General features: G+C 43.6%; 1 protein-coding gene across 5 annotated transcripts in view; it reads left to right on the forward strand.

Moving 5' to 3' along the window:
- Positions 1-27273, forward strand: part of ATXN7L1 (ataxin 7 like 1) — a 204244-nt gene that overhangs the window by 27169 nt on the left and 149802 nt on the right. The window lies entirely within an intron of this gene.

Raw genomic sequence — 27273 nt, forward strand, 5'->3', positions numbered from 1 at the left:
CTTGCAAGGTTGCAGCCATGGGTCCTGTTTCTGCTGCCATTGGAATCAGTGGGAGTTTTGTTATTGAGCAGGGATCAAGCCTTTGGACTGTAAACACTTCAGGACAGGGTTTCTAAAGTACCATATACACACACGTTGTTATGATATAAAAATAATGCATACAATTTTGATTTAAAGTCATTTTCCTTTTAGTAGTCTCTGATGTTTATAATAAAAGGAAATTTTTTTTTAAAAAATGATTTTTAACACATCTATTTGAAGTGTCTTACCCACAACAATTGATATCAGAAAACCTCAATGTGTGGCATGTATTTTTGCATGTATATTTGAAAAAAAGGATATGAACTGTGAACTTCATGTCTATGGTATATGTAGCTATCGTGTTTGGGAGTGGGAGGGAATGAATGGAGAGAAGCAGTGAGCTTAGGCAAGTTGACTACTAAGAAGTACCATTTATTTTTCATCTTTCATCCAGAAAGGTCCCAAAGTGATTTGCCAACTATGTGCAGTAACTGCTTCCTTTACCTCTGAATTAAAACATGGCAGCTGTTAAGGGCCTGATCCAACCTTCATTAAGGACGGTAAATGGACTTTGAAAACCTTCAATGGGAGTTGAATTGGGCCCTAATAGCACATACAAACACTATGTAATGGTTTGGAGATGAAACAAAGAGTACCATATCTATTTGAAATTGTAGAGGGGATATAGGGAGGTATACACTGGAATCTGGCCAAGACACTAAGGGCTTGTCTACACTCACCGGGGGATCGATGTGTGGCGATCGATGCCTCGTTGGTTGATTTAGCTGGTCTAGTGAAGACCTGCTGAATCAACCACAGATCGCTCTCCCGTCAACTCCTGTACTCCACCAGAACGAGAAGAGTAAGAGAAGTCAACAGGAGAGCGTCTTCTGTTGACATCGCTTAGTGTGGACCCCACAGTAAGTAGATCTAAGCTATGTCGACTTGAGTTATGCTATTAACGTAATTCAAATGGAATAGCTTAGATCGACTTTCATGCGTAGTGTAGACAAGGCCTAAGATTAACACACACCTTTGTGAGAAGTGTCAGCATATACTTTAACCAGTGGTGAATACCACAGTTTAAGATCTATTCCAAAAGATGGCACCAGCTTCTGTCACTAAGATTAGGCATCTCTCAAGACTGCCATCTTTTGAAACACCTTTGCCACTTCCTGCAGCACTTAGGTGAGCCTTCCTTCCAAGTAACAACCTTTCTTGGACCTACTGGTATGTGAGACCAGGCCAGCTTTTACTTTATTGGAAAATGCGCCGACCTAGCAATCTTCCTCCATTTCTTGTGGAACTTATTTTTCCCAGTTGTTACGTTGTAGTATTATTTATTGTGTGTTTTACCATAGCACATAGGAGCCCTTGTCATGGACTAGCACCCCATTGTACTAGGTGCTGTACAAACCCAGAACAAAAGACAGTCCCTGCCCAAAAGAGCTTACATTCTAAGTATAAGACAAGAGACAGCAGTTGGATACCGACAGACGGGGAGTACAAAGGGACAATAAGATGATAATGTTGGTTGAAAATATTATAGAATCATAGGAATGTAGGGCTGGAAGGGCCTCGAAAAGTCAAGTCCAGCTCCCTGCATTTTGGCAGGACCAAGATGTTTGACAGGAGTTTGTCTAACTTTTTTTTAAAAGCTTCCAATGATGGGAACTCCACAACCTGCCAGGGAACACTGTTCCATGGCTTAACTACCCTTGTAGTTATAAATGTTTTCCTAATATCTAACTTAAATCTCCCTTGCTGCAGATTAAGCCCATTACTTCTTATCCTACCTTCAGTGGACATGGAGAAGAATGGTCTCCATCATCTTTATAACAGCCATTGAGATTTTGGAAGACTTGTTATCAGGTCATCCCTCTGTCTTCTTCTCTGGCATTTTAGTCTTTTCCTCATAGGTCAGGTTTTCTAAACCTTTAATAATTTTTTTGCTGTCCTCTGGACTCTTTCCAATTTGTCCACATCCTTCCTAAATTGTGGTGCCCAGAATTGAACACAGTACTCTAGCTGGGGCCTCACCAATGCTGAGTAAAGTGTCTGTGATTGTTTTTGAAGAAAATAATCAAACAAATATCACCATGATTGTTTAGTAGTAATTTTGCAGTGTTATATTTTGTTACTGTGGTTCTTTATAAAAGTAAAGGCTAAAGAGTCTGTAGTGGGTTTGCAATCGTCCCTCCCCCTCTGGTTTAGTGGGAGGTCACTTCACCTCACTACATCATTGGGACACCACCTGTGATCAGGGAATTAGCAAATTGAGCGTGACGGCCCGAGGCCCCAGTTGCAGGGCAGGGCTAAGCAATAACAAGGCCTAGGCCATCAGGCTGGGCTGAGCAAACAAACAGACCTATGACGCAGGACCCAAGGCAGGGCAGAGCTATAAGCAGTCTAAGCACTCAGTGGGTCTCTGACTCTTTTATGCAGGGCAGAGCAGGAGGCAGTCTGACGTCTTGGCTCAGGCAGACAGCAGACAAATGCAGGCTTCTTGGCTTAAGGTAGGGAGGCTGCCATCCCAGGGGTGGGGATGGCAGCAGGAGGTAAGGGGACCCGGGTCCACCCTACTTCACTGAGTCTCAACCCTGGGCTCTATCAGTGGTGGAATGTTCTGCCACTGGGTCAATGGGAATCCACCGCAACATGCTGGCACAGGTTCTAATAGCAAAACCAGACCAACATCTGGTTTCTCTGCACTACTTCCTACCATAGTCTGGGTGAAGGCTTCTGTAGTCCAGGGGTCCTCCGTCACTTCAGGGTGTATGGAAAGCAGCAGTTCCAGCAGCTCTTCACCTGGGTCAGCCTCCTCTAGGGGCAAGGCGCAGCGCAGCACAGATTGAACTCCGGGATCCTGCAGTGGTCTGGAGATGTCTGCTTCCTTCCCTTGCGCAGGCTCAGTTGGGCTAAAGGCCCTGCTCCTGCCTTTTATACTTCCTGTCCCGCTCCTTAGCTTCCAGCAGGAGGCATGGACCCAGCCTAGCTCCACCCACCAGGGGTCAGAGAATGGCACCTCCTACTCTGGCTAAGTGGGAGGCCGCTCCGTCTCACTACAGAGTCCTATTCTGACCAAATTCACATACCTCATATCTCTCATTTACATAACAGGGATGAAAAAATAACATAATGCTGTTATCATCCAGCAGGAGCAAATTTGGTGGTGGTCCATTCTGAATGTGATTTGGTGTTAGGGAAAACTTACTTCTCGGTGTACAAGAAGGAGGACACGTGTTTACTGAAAACCAGAGTAGAGCCACTGTCTTAAGCATGAACTCCCTATGCGTTGCAGTGAAGAAGATGACTAATGCTGTCCTTGACTGTATAAACAGGGAATATAGAGTAAGAATAAGGAGGTGTTATTACCGCTAAAATGGCATTGAAAAACTGTGCACAGTTCTGGTGTCCATACGTAAAAGGATGTTGAAAAATTGGGGAGGGTTTAGAAAAGAGCTACATGAATTATTCGGGGTCTGGAAAACTTGCCTTACAGTGAAAGATTTAAGAATCTCATTCTATTTAACTTACCAAAGATATTGGTCTTGGTGACACTCCTGAAATATGTGGGGTTAGTTTTTGATTTCCTGCCCCTTAAGTTTCACCTGGCAGCGATATTGCTGTGTTGCACTCCATGGCAATTGTACTCTGTCTTGTTATACCCTACGTTATTAAAAGTCCTAAAGGACCTTCATACTTGCCCACCAGTTAGGATGCTGACTTCCACGTGGGAACTCAGTGTTGTCCTTCTAAAGTTTGAATTCTCCCTTTCACCTACTGTCAGAGTGCTCAGTACATCTTCTTGCCATCAAGACTGTCTGTCTCATGACTAGGGCTGCGAGTCTCTCATGAAGGTCACAGAAGTCATGGATTCTGTGACTTTCCGTGACTTCTGCAGCAGCCGGTACTGGCTCAGGGGCTTCCCGAGCCGGGCAGCCCTTGAGCCAGCAGCAACAGTTTGGGTGTGTGGGAGAGGGCTAGAAGGTGCAGGGGGCGCTTACCTTGGGGTGGGAGGCTCCCTGGCTCCCACTGGCATGGCCCTGCAGCTCTTCCTAGACAGAGGGACCAGGGAGGTTTCACGCTCCACTGCGCCCACAGGCCCTGCCCCTGCAGCTCCCATTGGCTGCAGTTCCTGGCCAATGGGAGCTGTGCAGCCGACACTTGTGATGGGAGTAGCATGCGGAGCCCCTGGCCCCTCTGCCGCCTAGGAGCTGCAGGGACATGTGGAGCCAGTAGAGAGCCCCTACCAGTCCTGACAACCCTCCCCACCAGCACCAGCGGGGCCCCAGGCCACCTCCCCCAGCACCTGTGGTGCCCCCAGAATGCTCCCTCCCAGAGCACCTGCAGCCTCCCGCCCAAGTTTTAGTTAGGGGTATATAGTAAACGTCATGGACAGTTCATGGGCTGTGAATTTTTGTTTACTGCCCGTGACCTGTCCATGACTTTTACTAAAAATATCCGTGGCTAAAACGTAGCCTTATTCATGATCATTACCTCAGAATGGAGAGCCAGCAAGCTGCAGTCTTTTATGGTTGGGTCACCTTATACAATTTCCACAAGACAACGTGGTGATGGAACCACACTGCTGAGTCCTCCCTAATGTGGTCTCGGAATTTCAGCCGAACTAATCGATCACCTTACCAGTCGTCCTTCTCACACACTCCTCATAGAAGAGGAGAAGCTGTGTACTTTTGGATGTCTCTAGAGCCCTGCTCTGTTACCTCAACAGAACCAAGCTTTTCAGGATCTCTTCCCACTTCTGTGTGGCCATATCTGGAACACTGAAAGGCCAAGCTGTCTCATTGTGGAGAATCTTGAAATTGACCACACCATGTATTTTCACTTGCTGTTACCTGGCTGGTGAGCCTGTCCCTCTGAATGTCCAGGCACACACTATCAGGGTGCAGGCGGCATCATCCGTCTTCTTCAGAAATGTGCCAGTTTGAGTTCTCCAAGTCAGCTACATGGAGAACCCACTCATTTTTGTTGCCAGTTCGGATGCCAAGTTCAGAACAGTACTTCAGTTTCTGTTTGACTGATTGATACTGCTACATTCCCACCATCCAGGGGGGATACTGCTTGCCAGTCACCTATGGGGAGCCACACTGACACACACTCAAAGAAAGTATGGTTACTTACCCTATAGTAATTGTGGTTCTTTGAGATGTTGTAATCAATGTGGATACCCTATCCCACTCTCCCCACTTTTCGAAGTGCTCAGCCTCATGAGCTTTCAATTGTGAGGGAACTGAGGATCAGAAATGGTTCTAATAATTTGCAGAAGATTTTGAAGAATTTTAGCTTGAGTGAAGAACTAGCATGTTGGACACTTTCCACCCCCCACCTCCCCATGCCCTCTTACAGGAGTACATAGGGGCACAGGGTGCATGTTGGGGCGATGGACACTGTTAGTTTTTAAAAAAAATCCAGTCTCACGCATGAGGTGCATGCATATCTGCAGTGGGATCAATGCTGACTATAACATGAAAGGACTACAATCACTGTAGGGTACGTTTCAGAGTAGCAGCCGTGTTCGTCTGTATCCATAAAAAGAAAAGGAGGACTTGTGGCACCTTAGAGACTAACCCTTCTTTCTCACATGTGATCAGTTGCCTCCAGAAGCAGGTGCTTTAAGAAAAACACTAAATATTGCAAGACTTGCAATAAAATTGTGAGAGTTGGCAACACTGTTCTTCACCTACACATGACCACCTTTCATAGGCGCCCCCGCTGGTGGTCTCATCCATCAAGTCCTCTCCCTCCTTCCCAGCACCTCCTGCTTGCTGTTATCAGCTGCTCTGTGGCATGTAGGAGGCACTGGAGGGTGCGGGGGAAGAAGGAGAAGCGGGGATAGGGTGTGCTAGGGGGAGAGGGTGAAACTGGACGGGAAGAGGTGTAGCAAGGGCAGGAAGAGATGGGACGGGGTGGGGGCCTTGGGAGAAGGGATGCAGTGGGTGCGGGGCCTGGGGCTGAGCGGAGGTTGAGCACCCCTAGGGAATGGAGGAAGCCGGCACTTGTGCCACCTTTTACATCCACTTGCTTGACAAACTGTCAGTAAAGCTTCATGCAAATACAGTTTTGCAGACTGAGACATGGAAATATGAGTAGTGGATCAGCAGCACTCACAAAGGTTGAAAAAGCAAGATGAAAGGTATCATTACATCTTTGATTTATTTATTTTTTAGATACAGAAAACCCATGAACTTTACTTAAAGTTGGTTAGTCTCTAAGGTGCCACAAGTACTCCTTTTCTTTTTAAAGACAACAGATACCACATCATTATATGCAATGTTCTAATGAATATTTTTAGGAAATGTGCTGTAAAGACATGTCATCTGAAACAGTAAATGATTTTAAAAAGCCATCTTTTTGTTAGGTTTCAGAAAAATTTTCCAGTCTGACTTGATAACTGTAGACCTTTATTTATGTCTGAATGAAAGCTGCTCCTTAGCTATGATACTGTCCTTCCTTTAGCTATGAGTGCTTTTAAAATTACATGAGCAAATTAAACTGTTGTAATTTATCAGTCTTTCAGTTCCTTTAAAGCTGTGGCACAATTTGTAGTGACTAGATGGGTGGGTTTTGTTATGTGTTCTTGTAGCAGTTGTGGGTATGTAACTACAAAGTCATACATGTGTGCATTTACATGAAGGCTTGCATTTTTTGCCTGCTGAACGATGGGGATGGAATGATGTTAGTATGTACCAGACACAAGAAATATTTTTAGACCCTTGCTTAATCTCCAGTATGTCCGTTTACATATATTGTTCCTCCCTTATCACCACTAGCTTTTTGGAATTTTCACTGGTATTATAATGAAATGCACATGTATTAAATGTATTCATGCACATCCATAAATATATTAATGGGTGAATAAAACTTGATTTGGTAAAGATATCAAACCTCCGAGTTGCTCTTACTTGTAAGTGAGATCCAGTGCTTTAATGTCATTCAGCATCAAGCTCTAGGATGCTTTCTTTTGCAGGTAATGTAATTGGTTTGTCCCTGTCTGTGCCAGCATCCAAACTCTTTTCATCCCTAGCAGGAAACCTGTGATTTACATCTGTTGTCAGTTAGAAATTGCTGACAGGGCCTCAGTGTATAGAGGGCTTTCCCTGTGAAACTGACTAGGCACTTGTAACTTTCACTTAGTGCTACTGCAAATTCCCTGCCCCCTCTAGGATTGTCACATAAGCAAATTATAAATGGAGAGAAGGGGACAGGGAAAAAGGCATGATACCCCACAATGCTGTACTGAAAATAAATCCCCAAAGTATGGAAATTTTTTTTCCTAAAGATGAGTGGATTAAATATATTTTACCTGTACATCTTTATTTTAAAATATGTTTAATTTAGGAGAACCAGCAATACAATTTACTGTAAGATGCAATGAAACATAATAGTTTAATACCTTTGTAGCTCCTTCTAGCTGATGATCTCAGAGGATTTAGCAAACTGTTAGTGAATAAGACCTCACAGTCTCCTTGTGACCTAGATACCTAAATATTATTTTACGGGTAGAGAAACAGAGGAATAGAGAGGCTAAATGACTTGCTCAAAGTCATATTGGAAGACTGTGGTGGAAGCAAGAATATACCAAACAGTATAGGGTCAGGAAGAGAAAGCCCTGTCCCTACAGAAGAGGTACAGCAGTCGGAGGGAACTAGAAAGCAGTCAAAGATCTGTTGCAAGCCATCAAGAACTACACAGCAGTGCAGTGTCTCTCTAGATAAGCTATTACCAGTAGGACAGTGGGGTGGGAGGAGGTATTGTTTCATATTCTCTGTGTGTATATAAAGTCTGCTGCAGTTTCCACGGTATACATCTGATGAAGTGAGCTGTAGCTCACGAAAGCTCATGCTCAAATAAATTGGTTAGTCTCTAAGGTGCCACAAGTACTCCTTTTCTTTTTGTCTCTCTCCAGTGGCTAGAGGTTCCGTGCTTCAGAGTGCCAGAGGGTCTCCGCAGTAGGGGTTTTTCTTTTAAGTGTGAACTCCAGCTGCAGGCTGCTAGAACCATGTCAGGAAACTATACACTGCACATGTGAAGCAACTGGTTCAGACTCATACAACCTTACCACAGCAGCCACAAGCATGTGAATGCAAAGCAGTACAGCCAAACGCTGTGGGGAATCAGAAGATGTGGAAGTTTGTTCAATGCTGTGTCATATTTAAGAACACCCAAGGGATAGATGCATTACAATTTTCCCCCAGGAAGAGGAATGGAGAAGATGTTGCGCCAGTCAGGGTGCCTAATGCATTGCCGGAAGGTGCTCAGAAGCCATGATGTTAGGCAGAGTAGAAGAATCTAAATAGAACACAATCCTGGGCTACTTCTATTGCTCACCTGGTTCTTTATCCTCTTCTTCCCACCCAAATCAGGTGGGCTTGATTCCCCCTTTGGCTACATTCCTTGCTGATGAGCGTAACCTACATGGACTGCAGGTGGGTTCACCTCTGGGACACCTCTCATCCTCCTCCTCCTGGGCATGCAGTACAAGGGGTTCTGCGGAAAAGGACCTAGGGGTGACAGTGGACGAGAAGCTGGATATGAGTCAGCAGTGTGCCCTTGTTGCCAAGAAGGCCAATGGCATTTTGGGATGTATAAGTAGGGGCATAGCGAGCAGATCGAGGGACGTGATCGTTCCCCTCTATTCGACATTGGTGAGGCCTCATCTGGAGTACTGTGTCCAGTTTTGGGCCCCACACTTCAAGAAGGATGTGGATAAATTGGAGAGAGTCCAGCGAAGGGCAACAAAAATGATTAGGGGACTGGAACACATGAGTTATGAGGAGAGGCTGAGGGAGCTGGGATTGTTTAGCCTGCAGAAGAGAAGAATGAGGAGGGATTTGATAGCTGCTTTCAACTACCTGAAAGGGGGTTCCAAAGAGGATGGCTCTAGACTGTTCTCAATGGTAGCAGATGACAGAACGAGGAGTAATGGTCTCAAGTTGCAGTGGGGGAGGTTTAGATTGGATATTAGGAAAAACTTTTTCACTAAGAGGGTGGTGAAACACTGGAATGCGTTACCTAGGGAGGTGGTAGAATCTCCTTCCTTAGAGGTTTTTAAGGTCAGGCTTGACAAAGCCCTGGCTGGGATGATTTAACTGGGAATTGGTCCTGCTTTGAGCAGGGGGTTGGACTAGATGACCTTCTGGGGTCCCTTCCAACCCTGATATTCTATGATTCTAACTCTAATCTCCCAACTTCCACTTCTGTAGTATTAATCACTATGTCATGCTTTCTCCCATGTATTGTAAATAGGAGTTGGACGAGTATGTCCAGGACACCCAGAGCTTTGTATAGCATTCTTTTGTATGGAGTCTGCATAGGATGGAAATCTAAAGAAATGAATACAAGTTTAGTTTAATTTATAATTGAAATATTCAATATGGTTACAATAACATAGAAAATTGACTTTATTCTCAATTTTCTTGCAGCATGTAGTCTGTTACACTTGTGCAAAGATGATTTAAAATGTTACCAAAACAGAATGGAAGCATTTTACGCCCTGCTTTGCATTCACTTTATGCTGATATAAATGACTACATAAAGTATAAGGCAGTGGAGAACCAGGCCCAGTGTTTTTAAAGCAGATCTCTCCTCCCCCCTCCCCCCCCCCCAAAAAAAAGCCATATTAAACTTAAGCTCCTCATCGTGGAATGTTCCCTCCAACCAGTCTTGGATCCAGGCCCAGATATCTCCCTATCTCCCCTGCAATCCCCCCCCATACATTGACTTCCGAGTGAGCACAGTGTCCCATCAACCTCCATATCCCACTGGCCTAGGTCATTTGCAGGATGAGAACATGGGAGGGTACTGGTAAAGCTCCCCCAAGAAGAGGAGTCTGGAATCTTCTTACAGAGTGCCTACTTCAAAAAAGCTTTTGTCACCATCTTGGAGACCTTGGGTCTTGGGAAAAGTACCGCTGAGGCTCCAGGCTTCTCCAGTACTGGGAGCTCCTCAAAAACCTTGAGCTCCTCAAAGACCCAGAGTGCCAAGCATACCTCAGCACCAAAGTTGTCCGCTGTACCTTCCAAGCATGACCACTCAAGCAGAGACCCAGAAAGATGTGTCTCTAGATTGTCTTTAACATCCACAGACTTTTCAATACCACTTCTGGTACCTAAATAGATGACCCAGGCTCCAACTTCAGTACCTTTGAGGTCAACATCTTCTGTTCCAGCACTATGGACTAGACAGATACCCTTGGGAAAATCAACATCCTCTGCAACCTCATCTGGTCCTGACAAAGGTTCACCTGAGACCACAGGAGTTTAAGTTCTCCAAAGATTTGTTGGTGTCTGATAAGCTGGAGTCTCTTTTATTAATGGGTACCGAATTGCTATGGGTACTGAGATCTGCAGGGTCTCTGAGACCTTATCTTGCTCCAGTACCGTTGGGTTCTGTGTTATCATCTGCACCAGGGGAACAGCCATCCTTACCTCCAGTGTCTGCTCCACTTCTGACCTATGCTGAAGACTCCTCTTCAGATTCTCAGATATCTGTGCAGGGATCCACTACCTCTCTTCTGACTCCTTAACTGAAAAAGAAGCCCCAAGGGCAGGACAAACTTGTGCCCTTCTTACTGGTATGACCAGCACTGGATGCCTTCCCCTCTACCTTATGCCCCCATCCATGACCATACTGGGACCCATCATCAGCTTTCAAGAGCTCCTAGTTATACCTTTTGAGGATCATCATGGAAGGCAGTCTCCTGCTCTATCTCTTCCTCCTAAACAGCACCAACTAGAGGAGGAGTCATTTGAAGAGCAAGAGGCTAGAGCAGACAAGGAGGTGACAACACATACTATTATCTCCTAATCTTCACCAGATGAGGCCGTGGTGCCTCTTCTGCCTTCTTACAGGGATGATTTTAAACAGTTTCATGAACTGATGAAATGCATTGCTGACTCGCTTCAGATCCCACTCAAGGAGGTCCAAGAGTCGCTACATAGTCTCTTGGACATCCTCCACAAGACAACCTCTGGGCGAGTAGCTTTACCAGTGAATGAGGCTCTAGTCTACTGGATCCTGGCAAGACTCTCTGTCAGAGTACAACTACCTCACCACCAACATGTACACAAGCCAATTAAAAAGTACTATGTCCGAGCAAAAAATTCTGAGTGTTTATTTTTGCACATTCCTCCCAACTGTCTAGTTGTGTAGGCTGTAAATGTGCCTCGTAGACAATACCACACTAAGTCTACACTGTATGGTCAAGACCAAGAAGCACCCCAACCTCTTTTGGGCATAAAAGCTATTCTTTCATGACCCTCCAGTTTAGAATGGGGAGTTATCAGGCTCTGATGGCAGTTATAGTAAACTCAACACTTTTATTGATCATTTTCCCCTGGAATACCAAGAATAGTTCTAGGCATCATAGCAGAGGATCAGCTCTTAGCAAGGATACAGTTGCAAGCCCCCTAGATGCAGCGGACACCACAGCTTGTTCTATCTCTACTGCTGTCAAGCATCTTGCAAGCATCTTGGTTGCAGCTGTCAGGATTTCCTAGGGAGTTCCAGGATACCATAGAAGACCTTCCTTTTGACAGACTGAAACTTTTCAGTGAGTCCAACAATGAATCCTTGCACACCTTGAAGGATTTGGGGGCCACTGTGGTTTCTCAATGTACATATACACCTGCAAGTTAAGGAAAACTTAGCAGATCACAACTGCAAAAAGAGATCCTATCTAGTACAGTTCTCCAACCTTTGTAGACTTGTTGTATCACATGAGACTGATGTCATGGCGTGAGGCCTCTTCTTTTGATACAACTTCCCCCACCTAGCCCTCTTCATCAAATTGGATGTGTTGATGAGGATTTGATTGAGGGTCTGGCACATCCCAACCTCGGGAATGTTCAGCTGCACCACCCAATCGACCTCCCTCATTTTGGAGACTGTATGTCCCATTTTTGCCCTGCATGAGAGCAAATTACATCTAACAAATGGGTTTTGGAGGTTATAACATCGGGTTACTCCATCCATTCTACCTCTATCCCATCCCTCTTTCCTGTCACTTTTCAGGAGCCCATCTTACAACCATTTGCTAAGATAAGAAGTAATCTATTATGCATAGGGACCACAGAACCAGTTCCAGTCCATCACGGGGGAGAGATTCTGTTCCAAGTATTTTCAAGATTTGAAGGTGAATAAAGAGGTAGCTTTGCAGATGTTTACAGGGAGTGCCTGCCAGGCATGGGGGCAACATGGACCAATAGGAGGCAGGAGTCAACCTCTCGACAGTGAATGAGTGGGGTGGGGAATAAGCTCTGAAAGGCAGGGAAAGTGAAGACAAGTTTGTATTTGTTACAATAGAGAAGGGGTAACCACTGGAGGGATGCAAAAAGAGAGGTGATGTGGTCAAAGTGACGAGCTAGAAAAATGAGAGAGCTTTCTAAAAAAACCACCTCCACAAGGGGCGTAGCTACCGGTACTCGGAGCCTGGCTCCCAGCGCTGGTGCACTGTCTACACTGCCACGTTACAGTGCTGAATCTTGCAGTGCTCACGGGTGTGTTTTTTTCACACCCCTGAGCGAGAAAGTTGCAGCGCTGTAAAGTGCCAGTGTAGACAAGCCCTTAGATTATAAGATCTTTGGGGACATAGACAGTCTCTTTATTATGTATGTCTATTGCCCAGCACAATAAAACCGTGCTTATTTTTGAGGCTTTTAAGTGTTATCACAATACAAGTAACAGTACAGGAGTAATAATTAGTTGGACAAGTCACTTAACCACTTTGTGTCTCCATTTCCCCCACCTGTAATATTTTGCAAAGTTGGCAAAGTGCTTTGAGATCTTTGCTTGGATGATGTAATTAAAGCCTGTAGTAGTGCCTCTCCGTGATAGACTTGCACAGGGGAGCCTGAGAAGGAGCCAAAATTTACCAATGTACATTGCCAAAGAGCCACAGTAATACATCAGCAGCCGCCCATCAGCTCCTCCCCGCTCCCAGTGCCTCCCGCCCGCCGGCAGCCCCACCGATCAGCGCCTCCCCCTCCCTCTCTGCACCTCCCAAACAGCTGTTTTGTGGCATGCAGGAGGGTCGGTGGGGGAAGAGTGAGGGCATAGCAGGCTCAGGGGAGGAGGCGGGAAGGGGTGGAGTCGGGGCAGGGCCTGTGGCAGAGCCAGGGGTTGAGCAGTGAGCACCTGCTGGCACATTGGAAAGTTGGCACCTGAAGCTCCAGCCCCAGACTCGGTGCCTATACAAGGAGCCGCATATTCACTTCTGAAGAGCCGCATGTGGCTCCGGAGCCCCAGGTTGGCCACCCCTGGGCTTGCAGCTTCTCTGGGAAAAGCAACATCCATGCCTCTCTCTTCAAACTTTTCACTCCATTTGGAATGTTTTCCTGGCCTGAGCTTCAGGTCCAGGGAAGTTCAAGGGTTTTTCCACTTTCAAATTGTTTTTAGTTCTGTCATTTCGAAATTCTTTGTCGGTCCTGGGAATCTGAGAGAATAGCTATTAATGTGTCACCATTGGTGGTCAAAATCCTGGAGGTCGAACATTGTTGCTCTTTTCTATATATACATTGGTTCATCTTTTTCGTTTAATTTGATTAAACTGACCCAGAAACGTTTCCATGTATTCAGTCAGGTCAAGAAGCTCTTTCACAGTGAGGACCTCCAGAATTCTAATAGTAGTGTTGTGTGCTCTGTCCTGGTTTCTGAGCTGCTCCAGTCGTCTTTCCATTACAAGATTGCTTTTAATCAGGGGGTTTTATGTGGCCTTCCTCTACCACAGAAGATTTTTGGTGGTGTTTTTCCCCCTACTGTGTCTAGGAGCTTATCCTGGCTGATTAGTTTGCTATCTTGTATAATTTGCATAGTTTATGTGAAGGTGAGTCAAATATGTCTAATAGGGATGCCAGAGAGGTGTGTGCAGGTTATCAGGATCTGTTTAATGCTTTGCTGTAATTCTTTTATTTTACTTTCTGCTCATGAGGTGTTTTCCCATTTCTCCTTCCACTGTCTGCTTTGCAGATAAGAGTTCTGCTTGTGTCTGGTCCACCAGTGAGGTTGATTTTGACCCACAGACAACCTGCACATCTGATTTGATTTTCATTATTTTTTCTGAATATCCAATTTTTGCTTCTCCAGGAGCCTAAAAGCATTTCACTTCAGTGGGGGAGCCTTTCATGGCCTACAAAACAGTCTTACAAGATAATCTTACATGTGTGTGCGTTCCTTCCCATTAAGGCCTGTTCCTGTACCTATTGAAATAGATAGCAACACTCTTATTGATTCCAGTGAATACAGGATCAGGCCTATAATGAGCCACCTCACTTGCCTCCTTTGCCAGTTACTTTTTTTTTTGTAATGGTTTAGGCCTTTTTTCATTTGAGAATGGGAACAAAATTTCAAATTCAAGTTTGGGGACTTAATTGTACGACTCACAGTGACTTTAACAGGAATTGAACAACTGTATGGGCGCACCTCACTTAGAAGATCTGTACCCTTTTGTACAATTGTCATGATGGAATCATACTGCTCCAATCATCGAATTATTAGATTACATCTTCATGTTTGCATTCTGTAAGTGTGGTAAAGTAGAGTGATTCGAATCTAGCATGTGAAATCATACTTAGTATTAGAATTGGAAGAATACTTCCACACTTTTTTCTAATTTTTGTTACAATAGTAGGCGGGGAAGGGGCTTGAAATCTTTTGCTACAGCTTGCTCTCTGGTAGAATTTTAGCAGATATGACTTTTACTCATAACTTCATCAGCAGTTTTGCAATAAGTTTGATATTTTGTAAAGCTCTGTTTCCAAAAAAGGTCCTTGTAAGGTTATTGAAACATCCAGTTTTAAAGTGCTTGTAAATTATTTTGGAATGTAAACAATGATTCCAAGCCAGCTGTGTGTGAGAGAGAGGGAGAGAGAGAGAGCATTATTTTAGTAAGAATTCATATGCATTTTGATAATGAACAATTGGGCATTAATGCCTATCACATTTTTTACATGAAAAAGTTGCCAGTAATGTAAACCTCTTTTTCTGGGAAGCGGAGGTGTCTTTATAGTTTAGTTTATGGTAGAGTAACTTGATGGCTGTTGAACTTCCTACTTGTATTAAACCTGCATGAGCTAGTTGGGAATATGGGAGATAGTAATTTCCATTTGATGTTTCACTTTGACTTTGAATTGTACCATAGGTATCAAAAAAATTATTAAAGTGGAGTTTGATTGGTAGAGCATGATCGCATTCTCCTTGCTGTACATTACACTTCTAACTGAAAACTAAACCTTCTCAATACATATAGCTATGTTTGTAGGTTGAGATTTCAAAACCAAAGATTACAGGATTTAACCACATGCAACTCCACTGAAATTAATGTGAATTGTGTGGCTAAATTCACTAATTGGTTTTGGAAATCACAATCATATTCTCTAATGAAAAAATATGAAAAATAATGCCAAATTTCTCCCACTTTAAAAATGTGTAAGCAATTGGAATTAGCAAGTTTCCGTTCTTATTTTATAACTAAACATTTGTTTCACTCTGTTATCCCCAGACATAAAACTAGGTTAAAATGGAGTTGAGAGAGCACAGTGGTATCTGAAGGTTTAAAAACATAAGAGGAATTTGTAATTATCCCCGAAATGAGGAGATAATTACAAATGAAGGAAATTAGGGATAAGGTTAAACTTAAAGGAAATTCAAACATGTTTAAGTATGGAAATTCACAGTTAAAGCATCCAAATAACCTTAACTTTACCCTGTAGTAATGCTGTGCAATAACTATACACCTATGAATAATGCCTTTTTAGTGTTTGTGGTCTCTTGGAAAATTAAAGGGGTTGTTCAAATTTTCAGCTACCATAACTACCAAATCTCCTGTCCAGAGCAAAGAGGAAGGAGAAGACTGCTATTTAAGCCTATGATAGTCTCAGAAACAAGAAAAATTACTCAAAACAGTTAAGACCAAAGCTGACTGCAAAGAGTTACAAAGGGATCTAGCTAAGCTTCATGACTGGGCAACAAAATGGCAGATGAAATTCGGTGTTGATAAATGCAAATGAATCCACATTGGAAGACATAATCCGGGTATACTTACAAAATGATGGAAAACACTGTGGTTGCAAGCTCACCTGCAGCAGTCGTGTGTGTGTGTATAATTTAGTCACAAATTAGCTGTTACCACTGGAGGAATCATCGTGGAGAGATCTCTGAAAACATCTGCTCAATGTGCAGCAATAGTCAAAAAAGCTAACTATGTTAGGATTCATTACAAAAGGGATAGGTAAAACAGAAATTATCATAATGCCACTATAGAAATCAATGATACGCCCATACCTTGAATACTGCATACAATTCTGGTCACCCCATCTCAAAAAGTATATATTAGAATTGGAGAAGGTACAGAGAAGGGTATAAAAAATGATCAGGAGTATGGAATAGCTTCCGTACAAGGAGAGATTAAAAAGATGGTGATTGTTCAGTTTACAAAAGTGGCAACTAAGGGGAGATATGATAGAAGTCTATAAAATCATGAATGGTGTGGAGAAAGTGCATAAGGAAATCTTAGTTATTCCTTCACATGACATAAAAACTAGGGGTCACCCAATGAAATTAGTAGGCAGCAGGTTTAAAACAAACATAAGGAAGCACTTCTTCACTGGACGCACAGTCAACCCATGGAACTCATTGCCAAGGGATGTTGTGAAGGCCAAAAGGATAACTGTAGCTATTAGATAAGTTTGTGTAGGATAGGTCCATCAGTGGCTATCAGCCATGATGGTCAGGGATGCAAAAACATGTGCTGGGTTTTCTAAGCCTCAACTGCCAGAAGCTGGGGATGGATCACTTTATAAGTGCCCTGTTCTGTTCATTCCCTCTGAAGAATCTGAGATTGACCACTGTCAGAAGACAGGATATTGGGCCAGATCAGGGGTGGGCAAACTACGGCCCGCAGGCTGGATCCAGCCCCTCAGGGCTTTGGATCCGGCCTGTGGGATTGCCCCCCTTAGTGCCGCAGGCCCCGGGCTGCTCTCAGAAGCGGCCAGCACCATGTCCCTGGAGCCCTTGGGGTGGGGGAGGCAGAGGGCTCCGTGCATCGCCCTTGCCTCCAGGCACCACCCCCCGCAGCTCCCATTGGACAGGAACGGGGAACCATGGCCAGTGGGAGCTTCGGGGGAGGTATCTAGAGCCCTGTGCCCCCCTTCCCCAGGGTCCATGCAGGGACATGGTTCCATCTGTTTCCTGGAACTACGCGGCATGGGACCAGGGCAGGCAGGCAGGCAAGGAGCCTGCCCTGGACCTGGTGGGCGCCACTGCCACCCTGGAGCCGCTTTAGGTAAGCGGCGCCGGGCTGGAGCCCGAACCCCTCCTGCATCCTGCCCCCCAACTCCGTGCCTACACCTCGCACCCCTCCTGCACCCCAACCCCCTGCCCTGAACCCACCCCACACCCCTGTGCACCCCAACCCCCTGCTCTGAGCTCCCTCCGCAGTCCACACCCTTCCTGCACCCCAACCCCCTTCCCTGGGCCCCTCATACACTCTGCACCCCTCCTCTGCCCCAATCCCTTGCCCTGGGCCTGTTCCTGCACACCGCACCCCCTCCCGCACCCCAACCCGCTGCCCTGGCCCTGCATACAATTTCCCCACCCAGATGTGGCTCTCAGCCCAAAAAGTTTGTGCCCACCCCTGGGCTAGATGGACCATTGGTCTGACCCAGTATTCCATTTTTATGTTCTTCTTATTAGTAATGAAGTTGACAGTTTTATAACAAACAAAACCCATCCTAAAGTGACTGCAATATGTCCCTTGTGCCATTACAGAGCAGAAAACAAAGCAATGTTATGCAAAAACACGGTGTGTGGTTGCAAGCTCACTTGCAGCAGTCCTATATATGTGTAAGGTAAAATTGTGAAACATCAAAAAAAAAAAAGGGGTTACTAGTTTTTTCCATTGCCCTCTGTTACTGATTTGAGAATGTGAAAATGAAACTCTTGTGCAGTTCTTTGTGTATTAAATAAAATGGCAAGAATTGTATAGGTGAGTGTCAGGAAAGTTGTCTGATGTGTTTGAGAAAATATGGCAGGCTAGAAATTCAAATAAAATAATAATGTAATTGATTATTAAGCTATTTTCAAAAGCTACTTCTTCCTCACAGTAAAAACACTCTTATTACATGTTAGTATGTTTTTAAAAAGGAACAATCCTCTGGTCTGAGTGATTATACTAAACTAGTGATTTGTGTGGAATAGGTTAGAAATGCATACCCTTCAGTATAACAAAGATTAATCATTTTATTCTGATTTAAACAAGTAGGACATATCTGTGTTTTCAAGTTTATTTCCTTTTCTTCCTCTTGCTTCCTCAGCATGACTAGGTAAGGTAACCAAATAAATTTTGGTTTATCAAATAAATTGGTTAGTCTCTAAGGTGCCACAAGTACTCCTTTTCTTTTTGCGAATACAGACTAACACGGCTGTTCCTCTGAAACCTGTCATTATGCAAGGCACTGCATTTAGCCGTATGGAGTGGAAATCTATCAACTGCATGAAGAAACTTGTACAGATACAGACAGACATCATCTTCCTTTCCAAATGCAAACAGATGGACATCGTACCAAAAGGACTGAAGGTCAAAAATCCATTACAATCTACATACCACACAGACTATGCTGACAGCTTGTGCCTCACGCTCTCAAAGAAACTGCGGAATCACCTGATCAAGATCCTCTACAGCAAACAGGGAAAGATTAAGAATGAGCTCTCAAAAATGGATACTCTCATAAAGAACCAACCTTCCACACAAACTTCCTCGTGGCTGGATTTTACTAAAACTAGACAAGCCATTTACAACGCACACTTTGCTTCTCTACAAAAGAAAAAAGACACTAAACTTTCTAAACTACTACATGCTACAAGGGGCCACAGCAATGGTTCCCTCACCCCACCTAGCAATATTGTTAACCTATCCAACTATGCTCTCAGCCCAGCAGAAGCAGCTGTTCTATCTCGGGGCCTCTCCTTCTGCCCCTCCACCCCCACGAACATGATACAGTTCTGTGGTGACCTAGAATCCTATTTTCGACGTCTCCGTCTCAAGGAATATTTCCAAAATACCTCTGAACAACATACTAATCCACAGAGGTCTCCCTGCCAACACTACAGAAAGAGGGATTCTAGATGGACTCCTCCTGAAGGTCGAAACAGCAGACTGGACTTCTACATAGAGTGCTTCCGCCGACGTGCACGGGCTGAAATTGTGGAAAAGCAGCATCACTTGCCCCATAACCTCAGCCATGCGGAACGCAATGCCATCCACAGCCTCAGAAACAACTCTGACATCATAATCAAAAAGGCTGACAAAGGAGGTGCTGTTGTCATCATGAATAGGTCGGAATATGAACAAGAGGCTGCTCGGCAGCTCTCCAACACGAGTTTCTACAAGCCATTACCCTATGATCCCACTGAGAGTTACCAAAAGCAACTACAGCATTTGCTCAAGAAACTTCCTGAAAAAGCACAAGATCAAATCCGCACAGACACACCCCTGGAACCCCGACCTGGGATATTCTATCTACTACCCAAGATCCATAAACCTGGAAATCCTGGGCGCCCCATCATCTCAGGCATTGGCACCCTGACAGCAGGATTGTCTGGCTATGTAGACTCCCTCCTCAGGCCCTACGCTACCAGCACTCCCAGCTACCTTCGAGACACCACTGACTTCCTGAGGAAACTTCAATCCATCGGTGATCTTCCTGATAACACCATCCTGGCCACTATGGATGTAGAAGCCCTCTACACCAACATTCCACACAAAGATGGACTACAAGCTGTCAAAAACACTATCCCCGATAATGTCACGGCTAACCTGGTGGCTGAACTTTGTGACTTTGTCCTTACCCATAACTATTTCACATTTGGGGACAATGTATACCTTCAGATCAGCGGCACTGCTATGGGTACCCGCATGGCCCCACAGTATGCCAACATTTTTATGGCTGATTTAGAACAACGCTTCCTCAGCTCTCGTCCCCTAAAGCCCCTACTCTACTTGCGCTATATTGATGACATCTTCATCATCTGGACCCATGGAAAAGAAGCCCTTGAGGAATTCTACCACGATTTCAACAATTTCCATCCCACCACCAACCTCAGCCTGGTCCAGTCCACACAAGAGATCCACTTCCTGGACACTACAGTGCTAATAAACAATGGCCACATAAACACCACCCTATACCGGAAACCTACTGACCGCTATTCCTACCTGCATGCCTCCAGCTTTCACCCTGACCACACCACACGATCCATCGTCTACAGCCAAGCTCTGCGATACAACCGCATTTGCTCCAACCCCTCAGACAGAGACAAACACCTACAAGATCTCTGTCAAGCTTTCTTACAACTACAATACCCACCTGCAGAAGTAAAGAAACAGATTGATAGAGCCAGAAGAGTTCCCAGAAGTTACCTACTACAGGACAGGCCTAACAAAGAAAACAACAGAACGCCACTAGCGGTCACCTTCAGCCCCCAACTAAAACCCCTCCAACGCATTATTAAGGATCTACAACCTATCCTGAAGGATGACCCAACACTCTCACAAGTCTTGGGAGACAGGCCAGTCCTTGCCTACAGACAGCCCCGCAACCTGAAGCAAATACTCACCAACAACCACATACCACACAACAGAACCACTAACCCAGGAACTTATCCTTGCAACAAAGCCCGTTGCCAATTGTGCCCACATATCTATTCAGGGGACACCATCACAGGGCCTAATAACATCAGCCACACTATCAGAGGCTCGTTCACCTGCACATCCACCAATGTGATATATGCCATCATGTGCCAGCAATGCCCCTCTGCCATGTACATTGGTCAAACTGGACAGTCTCTACGTAAAAGAATAAATGGACACAAATCAGATGTCAAGAATTATAACATTCATAAACCAGTCGGAGAACACTTCAATCTCTCTGGTCACGCAATCACAGACATGAAGGTCGCTATCTTAAAACAAAAAAACTTCAAATCCAGACTCCAGCGAGAAACTGCTGAATTGGAATTCATTTGCAAATTGGATACTATTAATTTAGGCTTAAATAGAGACTGGGAGTGGCTAAGTCATTATGCAAGGTAGCCTGTTTCTTCTTGTTTTTTCCTACCCCCCCCCCCCCAGATGTTCTAGTTTAACTTGGATTTAAACTTGGAGAGTGGTCAGTTTAGATGAGCTATTACCAGCAGGAGAGTGAGTTTGTGTGTGTATGGGGGTGGGGGGGATGTGAGAAAACCTTGATCTATGCAGGAAATAGCCCTACTTGATTATGTAAAGAGTTGTCACTTTGGATGGGCTAGCACCAGCAGGAGAGTGAATTTGTGTGGGGGGTGGAGGGTGAGAAAACCTGGATTTGTGCTGGAAATGGCCCACCTGTTGATCACTTTAGATAAGCTATTACCAGCAGGACAGTGGGGTGGGAGGAGGTATTGTTTCATATTCTCTGTGTGTATATAAAGTCTGCTGCAGTTTCCACGGTAAACATCTGATGAAGTGAGCTGTAGCTCACGAAAGCTCATGCTCAAATAAATTGGTTAGTCTCTAAGGTGCCACAAGTACTCCTTTTCTTTTTAGGTAAGGAAGCTTGCTCAAACTGACTCGTAACATGTTCTGAGTCTTCAAGGTGGATGTTCACAAGCGGTTCAGGGGGAAAAATACCCTTATGATGATTATTTAATTTTTCATAGCTAATAAAAAGCTCTCTTTTATTATTAAGAATGTCTCAGAGTTTTTCCCCTGACTTTACACATCTTTTAAGTTGATGCTATATCTACTCATGTCTAAAAATGAATGAATCTGATCCATGCAGGGTGAAGTTCCTTCCAGGATGAGTGCTCTGTTTTTGCAGAGTTGTAGTCTGAGTCATTTACTTCTCTTCATATGGTTGTTGATGTCTGTAGCTTAGTTACTGGCACAAATGAGAGAGAAGTGTGGAAAATAATGTGTGTGAATGCCTGCCCCAAAACATAAGGGCAAGTTGCAAACTCTGGTCATGCATTTAGAGGCACTGTAGATGATGAATGGCATTTAGACTCTTGAGAATAAGAGACTGTGTATAAACCTTATTGTAAAGCCAGAATTTGAAAGGTGTGCTTATTCAGTAAGACTTTTAGCTGCTTTGGTATCTGATGTATGTACTTAGATACCTTAGTCTTTGGAGAGCAAGAATGTGTACTCAAAACACAGTATCAAAACTCCGATGAAGTGAGCTGTAGCTCACGAAAGCTTATGCTCAAATAAATTTTTAGTTTCTAAGGTGCCACAAGTACTCCTTTTCTTTTTGCAAATACAGACTAACACGTCTGCTACTCTGAAAACTACTCAAAACACAACAACTGTTGTAAGGTGGTATATATTCTTGGAACCAAAGACAATCTGAAACTTGTAGTTGTTAATTCATGAAGATCTGTAAAGTTTGTGTATCTGTTGATTAATGGGGGTGAAGGTCATCACAGATGTAAGAGTGGTTTTCGATTCATAATGCAAACTGAATATTCATCTGTTGTGTGAGACCCTATTGGATGAATCTTCACCATATCTTTTTGGTAGAGTGTGTCTTCAGCACCTGTAGCCGATGCTCTGTGCAGTGACACTTGAATAACATCAAGTAGTTTATCCCATATTTGACATTCCAATCTAGTGGGAAATATTGTTTGAATTTTAACTAATGTCTCTTATTTGTTTTTTTAAGAACTTATGAAGAAAATAAATCTCCTTTATTTGCATTAGCACTACTAGCTTTGCATTAGCAAACTATCTATTACTAAATTTATTCCTTATTTTTATAATGCCTTTACAGTGAAGTAAACAGTACAGTTTAGAGCTTGAACAGATGCTGCTGTTTTATTGGTATGAGACAAGGGAAAAAATGGGAAAGAGGGGAAAAAAGGTAATCGTAACTAAAACCTGCCAGCTTCTCACATTTGTTGTTTGTACGGCAGTGGCACTCATAGACTTACACAGGTTTGGGACCGCATTGTGCTAAGTGCTGTATAAATACTAAGGAAGACCATGAAGTACTTGAAATCTAAGGCCCAAAATGCAGACACGTGAACACAGAGTTCAGTGTTTAGCATGAAGTTAAGCACATGCATAAGTCTTTATAGAATCAGGATCTAAGAATACAAGCAATACATGGAGACTGCAGGAGAGGCATAGACTAAAGTGTAGAAAGGCTTTATTTGTATGTGTTTTATATAAAATTACATAGGCAATATCCAACTGTTCTGGACATCTTTGTACCAGATGGATTTAACTAATTGGTGTAAGTTTGAAGAGAGACTAAAATGACCCTACGGGACTGGAGGGATTGACTTACTGGAAAATGGTTAGCTTTCACCTCCCTACGTACCATAGCTTGGTTAAACTATTAATTGGGCTGGGAGGGCATAAATTTACATATATTTGGAAGGTGTAAACATCCAGGAGAGAGCAGAATTACTGACAGTGATGCACTATGTAATTAAGAATAATGGCTAATTTAAGTAATAAAGAAATATTTAGGCTATGTATTGTGGAGGGAAATTGGGGGAACATCCTGATATAGAGCTCGGACTGTGTAAGTGATGATAGATCTCCTTATGGATGCAGTGGAAAGTGTGTCACTTAAACCACCCTTACGTTAGACTAAACAAAACACTAAAGGATGTACTATAAGAACTTCCTTTGCTGGGGGAAGCAGGGGCTAGATGACTTGATAAGAATTTTCTAAGTGCAATAGCTACTCTTTCCAGTGTCAGGGTTCTTTTTTCTGCTGAAAAGCAACATTGTGTGTGCTTGTAAAATATATGTGATATTGGTGAGTATCCCTATGAGATCTAGGTATTTCAATGATTACTTTATTACATTCAATAAATTTGTGTATATATCACTTTTATATGAAGTATCTCTGTTTTTTAATAATGAGAAGTAAAATGGACCAATATTTACCTAATGTAGCATGTGAATTCCTCTAGAGATGCCTTTGTATGTTTGTAAAAACTATGGTGCACATAGTGTTTTGTGCACCAAAAATAGGTTCACGTAGTATTTTGTGAACTAATACGAGAACATCCCTACTCCAAAGAGTTTTAATTCGAAGGTCCCAATCCTGTAATTTATTGAACACAAACAGGTACGTGTGTGGTTTGTCCATGCGCCGTGTACTGCAGCATTGGGACTTTAGTTTAACAATGTACGAAGAAAGGCAAGGGTGGGAATGGTTGTAAAGAAGTTGTGGTGTTGAGTGTTTCTGTGCTGCTTGTAGTTTCAGGATTTTTTTTAAAGTATGTTGTAAAATTATATTTCATTGCAGGGAAGAGAGAGGGAGAGGAGAGCTATTGTTGGAAGGCCAGCGGAAAGTCATATTTTAGGAGAGGCTGAAAGGATAAGAGGTAGCTAAGCACTTGGGATCAGGAAGTCACTTCTGAAGTGTGCTCTGTATTTAGGGGGCAACATGAAAAAAGGCTCAGAGATGCGAGTGGGAGGAGGGGATGAACTAGCATACAAGACACTGTACTTCATCTCAGACATTGGGACCCTGACAGCAGGATTGTCTGGCTATGTGGACTCTCTCCTCAGGCCCTACGCCACCAGCACTCCCAGCTGTCTTTGAGACACAACTGACTTCCTGAGGAAACTACAATCCATTGGTGATCTTCCAGAAAACACCCTCCTGGCCACTATGGATGTAGAAACCCTCTACACCAACATTCCACACAAAGATGGACTACAAGCTATCAGGAACAGTATCCCTGATAATGTCATGGCAAACCTGGTGGCTGACCTTTGTGACTTTGTCCTCACCCACAACTATTTCACATTTGGGGACAATATATACTTTCAAGTCAGCGGCACTGCTATGGGTACCCGCATGACCCCACAGTATGCTAATATTTTTATGGCTGACTTAGAACAACGCTTCCTTAGCTCTCATCCCCTAACACCCCTACTCTACTTACGCTGCATTGATGACATCATCATCTGGACCCATGGAAAAGAAGCCCTTGATGAATTCCACCATGGTTTCAACAATTTCCATCCCACCATCAACCTCAGCCTAGACCAATCCACACAAATGGTCCATTTCCTGGACACTACAGTGCTAATAAGCGATGGTCACATAAACAGTACCCTATACCGGAAACCTACTGACTGCTATACTTACCTACATGCCTCCAGCTTCCATCCAGGACACACCACACAATCCACTGTCCACAGCTAAGCTCTAAGATACAACTGCATTTGCTCCAATCCCTCAGACAGAGACAAACACCTACAAGATCTCTATCAAGCATTCTTAAAACTACAATACCCACCTGCTGAAGTGAAAAAACAGATTGACAGAGCCAGAAGAGTTCCCAGAAGTCACCTACTACAGGACAGGCCCAACAAAGGAAATAACGGAACGCCACTAGCTGTCACCTTCAGCCCCCAACTAAAAACTCTCCAGCGCATCATCAAAGATTTACAACCTATCCTGAAAAATGATCCCTCACTCTCACAGATCTTGGGAGACACACCAGTCCTCGCTTATAGACAGCCCCCCAACCTGAAGCAAATACTCACCAGCAACCACACACCAGACAACAAAAACACTAACCCAGGAACCTATCCTTGCAACGAAGCCCGATGCCAACTCTGTCCACATATTTATTCAAGTGACACAATCATAGGACCTAATCACATTAGCCATACCATCAGGGGATCGTTCACCTGCACATCTACCAATGTGATATATGCCATCATGTGCCAACAATGCCCCTCTGCCATGTACATTAGCCAAACTGGACAGTCTCTACACAAAAGACTAAACAGACACAAACCTGACATCAGGAATCCTAACATTCAAAAACCAGTAGGAGAACACTTCAGCCTCTCTGGCCACTCAGTAAAAGATTTAAGGATGGCAATTTTGCAACAGAAAAGCTTCAAAACCAGACTCCAATGAGAAACTGCTGAGCTTGAATTAATATGCAATCTAGATATCGTTAACTTGGTTTGAATAGAGACTGGGAGTGGCTGGGTCATTACACATATTGAATCTTATTTCCTTAAGTTAAGTATCCTCTCACCTTCTTGTCAACTGTCTGAATGGGCCATCTTGATTAGCACTACAAAAGTTTTTTTTTCTTCTGCTGATAATAGCTCATCTTAACTAATTAGCCTCTCACAGTTTGTATGGCAACTTCCACCTTCTCTGTATGTGTGTGTGTGTATATATATATATCTTACTATATGTTCCATTCTATGCATCTGATGAAGTGGGCTGTAGCCCATGAAAGCTTATGCTCTAATAAATTTGTTAATCTCTAAGGTGCCACAAGTACTCCTGTACTTTTATATAGTGTGTAGCTATTAGTAAAGAATGAAGGGCACATAAGGGTTAATCATGGTCACATCTTAGAGAAGAGGAAGGTTTTGAAGCAAGATCTGAAGGTACTTTGTCACTGGGGGGGGAGTTCCAAAGCAATGGAGCAAGGAAGGAGAACCACCCTCACCTATGGAAAGTCTTGGGGTGGGGAAAGACAGGAGGTTAATACTGAAGGAATTGGATGTTGAATTTGGAGTTGGGCCTCTTAACACAGTCATTTGTTTACATTAGTCCACTCTTTTCTTTTATTTTCTTGATTTTTTTTTTTTTTTTTTTTAATCTCACAGCTTGGCTGGTGTATGAAATACATGTTACAAATGTCAGGACTAATACAGTTCCAGAAACTGTCTCCAGTTGCTTTGAGATACGAATTGCTCTTTTAGCCAAGGCTATGGTTGCTTTTTAACTTTTGTGTATGTGATCTTATGCTTTTGAAAGGCTGACAGCCCCAGAGACTGAAGTTCTCTGTGGAACAGGTAATGTACAGTTTACAAATTAACACATGCTCCCTTTCAATGTACCTCAACTCTAACCTGGAGGGTTCACCTCTGTGTGAGTGAATAGCTCAGTTTCCAGGTCTGCTCAGTCCATATATAAGGCTATTAATAGTAGTGTGTCAGTTGTGGTAGTGTCTTTTTAGGCTGTGGAAACTTGTCCTGTGGGAACTTGACTTAGATCATTAAATCATAGGCCACCAAACATCTATTGCATGATAACAATTGTTAGTGTTTGGGTTTAAAGTGCCTACCTAGAGGTGAAAAGCTTTATATCCCATTACAAAACTCATACTTTTACTAGATATTTTATCCTGATTTTTGCAAGTGTGATAATCACATTTTAAATAAGACTCACTAAGTTATTTTTCTTGTGGAGATAGTAA

Source organism: Caretta caretta, chromosome 1, assembly GCF_965140235.1.
Source record: "Caretta caretta isolate rCarCar2 chromosome 1, rCarCar1.hap1, whole genome shotgun sequence".
NCBI lineage: Eukaryota > Metazoa > Chordata > Testudines > Cheloniidae > Caretta > Caretta caretta.